Below are 5,081 nucleotides of genomic sequence, written 5' to 3'. Positions count from 1 at the left end.
TCTCATATTTGTTTCTTATGGAGTATAACAGGTAGTATTATGTATCACTAACATTTCCATATAAGAGAATGAAAGAGAAAATGAATCATGCCCTTATGTTTTTAAACTAAAATAAATTTATGGATTTGGATTTGAACAAGCTAAAAACAGCTCGCTCATTGCTTTATAAGCGGATAAACACATTCCCAGCCCAAATTTGAGAGTTCATATTTGATTAAAAAAAAAAAAAAAATTCTTTAAACCACAACTGGTAGAAAAAGTACAAAAACTTTGAGTGGAACTTGTCTTTTATTTTGAAAGCAGTGTAAGTCGACTTCCTGTGCTAACTTCCGCTAGCTTGATGCGACTTTCCCAGCTTTCTCAGGGAGTTCGGCGGTGGGAGGAGGAAGAGGAGAAGCCTTCCTCCTGATACTCCGGGTGGTTCCGACCCACAGAAAGTAGAACCGGCTGGATGTGGACGGATACCGGAGCGGCTCCTACCTGCTCGCGCCGTCCGGTGATTAAACACACCTGCGCGCGCGCTTCGGTTCTTTGGAACGGCGAAGGAATCTCCGCGTGAGTTTTTAACGGTTGTCTTCTTTCCCGGGGAGGGAAAATGTTGAAGTAAAACTTGAGAAGTTCGGTCCGAACCGAGCCCAACGACCAGGATGTGATTCGGGAGGAAGCGGGGACCCAGAGGAGCAGCTCACCGTTTTTTAATCCGTTTTTGTGGGAAATATCGTGAAAAAGTGCACGTTTGTCCTCGGAGGAGCAGCGCGAGACTTCGAGGTGCGTTCAGGTTCAACTCTTTTTTACCTCCTCTGTCTGTCAGCTGTTTTATGTAACGTTCACAGTCTGACCCCCCAAGGAAGAATTTCTCTTTCATCTTTTTCTGTTAAAGTGTTTTGAAGCTGAACATCTGGAACATCAGTTTGTCTTTATGAAGATTTGATGACGTTCTCCCAGTGTTTACTCCATACCTGCACACAACTGCCCCCCAGAAGCTGTTAGGGTGGGGGGGCTGTTGGGAACATGTGGCTGAGAGATCCAGATGTTTACCGACTCTAAACTGCCACTTGTGCAGAACGAGCTCCAAAGGTTATTCAAACACAACAAAACGTTTGGAAGCAAATATTTGAGTTTTTGTTCCTGAAGCTCTAAAACCTGCAGGAAGTCCAGAGTTCTGGTCCAGCTGGGCTCAGGTGACCCGTGGACTTTCCAAGACCTCTTCTTCTTGTAAGTTCCACAGGGCTCTTTGTTTGGAAACTTATAGTTTTCATGCAAAAAAAAAAAAAAAAAAAAAAAAAAAAGAATCTTTGGAGACAAACGCGTTCACATTAATTTTTCAGTTTTTTTTTTAAATCATGTTTTGCTGATTAAGCACTTCTGTAAACCTCAGAGTTTTCTCAGAAGCCAGACTTCCAGGGACATCAACATGTAAAGAGTTATTTATCTATTTACGAACTTATTTATTTATTGAGCACATTGATCGTGTTTCATCAGACAGGACCTGTTTTCAGTTCAATTCACAAATACTTTATTAATCCTGGAGGGAAATTAAATAAAAAATAGAATAAATTTGGTCGAGTTATTCGTCATAATTGGGACATTTTGTTATGGTTCAGCTTCTTTATGCAAATTTAAAAGGAATTCAGCTATTTTAAGCAAATTTCAGCTGTTCTTGTTCAGATTATTTATGAAACTACATTTTGTGCGTTTTCTAACCTCTTGCTGCTAATTTCAGCTTATTTCTGCAAGTTTCAGCCTTTTCGACTATTTCAGCTACCATTTAGCTGATTCTATGACAATTTAAGCCTTTTCAGCTAATTACAAATTTTTTGCTATCATTTCATTTTTCAGCCTAATTCAGCAAAAAATGTGCTCTCTCGACATCCTTCTTGTAATTTCAGCTTTTCTACATTTTAGCTACTTTTCAATAGTTTTTTGCTAATTTCAGCTGTTTTCAGATAATTTCCACTTTTTTGTGCCAATTTCTACTTCAGCAAACGTGTTCTTTCTGCTTTCTTCTGCTAATTTAAGCTTGTTCTAACTTTTTAGCTACCTGTTTAGTTTTTTTTTAGCTAATTTCAGCTGTTTTCAGATAAATACAAGTTTTTCTTGGTAATTTCTGCTACTTTCAGCTTAGTTAGCTTTTTTCTGCTAGTTTCAGCTTTATCTGCTATTCCAGCTGCTATTTAGCTGTTTTTATGCAAGCATGTTTCAGTTATTGGTTAACTTCGTTATGATCCAACAGTTTTCAGTCAGGTCATCTGGACTGTATGGATTATATACCTGGATTATTGAGCATGGACTTTTTGGTTTTGAACCAGTTTGACACGACTGTCAAGGAGGAAGAGGGCCGGCATCGGAGGAGGGGGCGTTCCAAAGACACCATCTTAGCACCAACATAACTGGTTTGTTCCTCTTTGGAGTAAGCTGTTTGGGGGAAGAATCAGTTTTGTGTTGTGTTTCCTTGACTGATGAAGCCTTCTGGATGGAAGGTGAAACGTTTCAGCAAAAAAAGAAGCGGTCCAGAAGACCTGACTGAAAATCGTTGGGTTCAGGTTTTATAGTTTTATTTTCCTCCAACTAGCAAAACAAATGTTATGGATGAACTTTAAACCGTTTAACGCCGTCGTTTGTTCACGCTGTTGGTGATGTAATGTCTGCAGTGAGCCACAGACTTACATGGACTTTACCTGTGTTGATGTCGCCCGCTGCCATGGCAACAGGGCGATAATGTAACTCTAACTGTTTATGAAGCATTCACTCTGTTGTGATCCGTTTTTCTTACGTACGTTTTTCTGTCCGATTCTCGTCCCGTAGATTTTGTTCTGTTTCAACAAATCGTAAATCAAAATGTTCAGCTCTTTCAGGACAAGCCTGCTGGTATTGGTGCAACTTTAGCTGTTTGAAATATTTAGCCTTTTCTGCCATTTTTTATCTCAAAGAAAATGAACTGAGCTCATTTTCCATCCTTCAAATCTTTAGATGTGTTTACAACCTTTTACTGCTCCTTTCACATTTTGTTCTGCTTCGGCTTCCTTCTGCAAATGTAAACATTCTTTCAGCTACTTTCAGCTATTTTCAGCTGTTTTGTTCCCTTCCATATTCTTTCTGCCGACTACATATTTGTTCTAACTTCTTTCTGCTAATTTCAGCGTGTTCAGCTTCTTTCAGCTTATTTCGGCAAGTTTCAGCTTTTTCTACTATTTCAGCCACTATTTAGCTGTTTTTATAATTTGAGCTTTTTCAGCTAATTCCACGTTGTTTGCACTCATTTAAACTTTTTTCAGCCTAATTCAGCACAATGTGCTCTCTCCACTTCCTTGTAATTTCAACTTTGTTTTATTTAGCTACTTTTCAGCCGTTTTTTTGTTGTTGCTATATTCAGCTTTTTTCCCCACTAATTTCTACTTTTTGTGCTCAGTTCTGCTTCTTTCAGCTAATTGGGCAGACATGTTGTTTCTGCTTTTTTTCCAGCTAATTTAAGCTTGTTCTACCTTTTCAGCTACTTTTTAGGATTTTTTAGCTAATTTCAGCTCTTTTTAGATCAGTTTTTCTTGGTAATTTCTGCTATTTTCAGCCCAATTAATTTCTTTCTGCTAATTTCAGCTTATGCTCCTTTCAGCTTTTTTTCAGCTAGTTTAAAAAAAATGTTTTTTCAGCTACTATTTATCTGTTTTATGCCAATTTTAGCTTTTTAAGCTAATTCCACATTTTTGGAGCTCATTTGAACTCCTTCCTTTTCGTAGGTTAAGCTTCGTTCTGCCTTTTCGGATACTTTTTAGATGCTTTTTGCTAATTTTTAGCTAATTTCCTGATATTTGTGTTCATTTCTGCTTATTTAAACCTAATTCTGCAAATACGTGTTCTTTATGCTTCTGCTAATTTAGGCTTATTTTCCATTTCAGCTACATTTCAGCAAGTTTTAGCTAATTTCAGATGTTTTTCAGCAAGTTCTTCTGCAATAAGCATTCACTCTGCTTTTTCACAGGAAATGCAGTTCCTCTAGTTTGTATGTAGCCACCAGTCTGGCTGAATATCTAATGAACCATTTAAAAATAATTTAGCGTCAATTTACCAGCATTATTTTCTGATTTCATGTATTTATTATTAACGAGTGGGGAAAAAAAGTAGAAAAAAATTAGGATTATTGTGTAAAATGTGAACTTTTGTTGCATCACACACGACCAAAAAAGAGCTGGAGATACGTGAGCGTTGTCCTAATTATACAAACTGTTTACTTAAACGTTCACATGATTTAAAATAAAACTATACAACTGGACTTATTGTTTGAGTTTTTCCAAAGATGTTGTAAAATGTAGTGGAAATATTAATTTAACGTTGATAAAAACTGCTAAGCAGGGCTTTAAAATTCAGCCAACTTTATGTATTTGTGCATAAAGTTGTTATATTTTCCATGTTTCTTCACGTTGTTGATTCTTTCGGGCTGTTGAGCTCCACATGAAGCAGAGTTGTAGCTGTTTTAGAGCGATAAAGAAACTCCGGCCTCGACAGATTTTGTTAACGACGTTCAGAACGAGGCACTGGTGGAGGAACGTCTCCAACAGTCTCCAGGTTTAATGTTCGTTACGGGCCCAGTTCTGTCCAACCAGTTTGAGTGGAATGCTGCTGGTCGACTCACGTCTGCACACTGGAAGTTTGCTGCGTGAGCTCTTTGATGAAATGTCCCTGATGTCTGACGGGCAGCGGGCACGTCTCATTGGCTGATGAGTCATGAAGCAACGTCATGTGACTATGATGCAACATTACTTCCTGTTTTCTAATGAAAATGATAAAATTAGTTATTTTTATTACTCATATTACATTGTGCAAAACAAAACTTGTTTGAAATTATTTTTAAATCTTCATCCTGCATGAAATGGAAAATATTCTATGGAGTTTTAAAGTTTTATTTGGAGCAGGATCTGGGTGTAGGTGTCCCTGGTCTCTGATCCTGTTTGTGGTCTTCGTGGACTCATGGTCAGCTCTGCTGTATGCAGATGATGCGACTCTCGTATGCAGACGACGCGACTCTCGTATGCAGATGATGCGACTCTCGTATGCAGATGACGCGACTCTCGTATGCAGATGACGCG

General features: G+C 38.2%; 1 protein-coding gene across 1 annotated transcript in view; it reads left to right on the top strand.

The window, feature by feature from the left end:
* The first annotated feature begins 431 nt into the window (after positions 1-431).
* Positions 432-5,081, top strand: part of LOC119428108 (plexin-B2) — a 186,296-nt gene continuing 181,646 nt past the window's right edge. The window contains exon 1 of the mRNA XM_037695749.1: positions 432-768. The gene's annotated coding sequence lies outside the window, so the exon portion shown is untranslated. The remainder of the gene's footprint in view (positions 769-5,081) is intronic.

Source organism: Nematolebias whitei, chromosome 22 (assembly GCF_014905685.2).
Source record: "Nematolebias whitei isolate Nwh7 chromosome 22, NemWhi1, whole genome shotgun sequence".
Lineage (NCBI taxonomy): Eukaryota > Metazoa > Chordata > Actinopteri > Cyprinodontiformes > Rivulidae > Nematolebias > Nematolebias whitei.
Note: the sequence above shows the minus strand (reverse complement) of the source record. Positions and strands in the feature narration are given on the sequence as shown.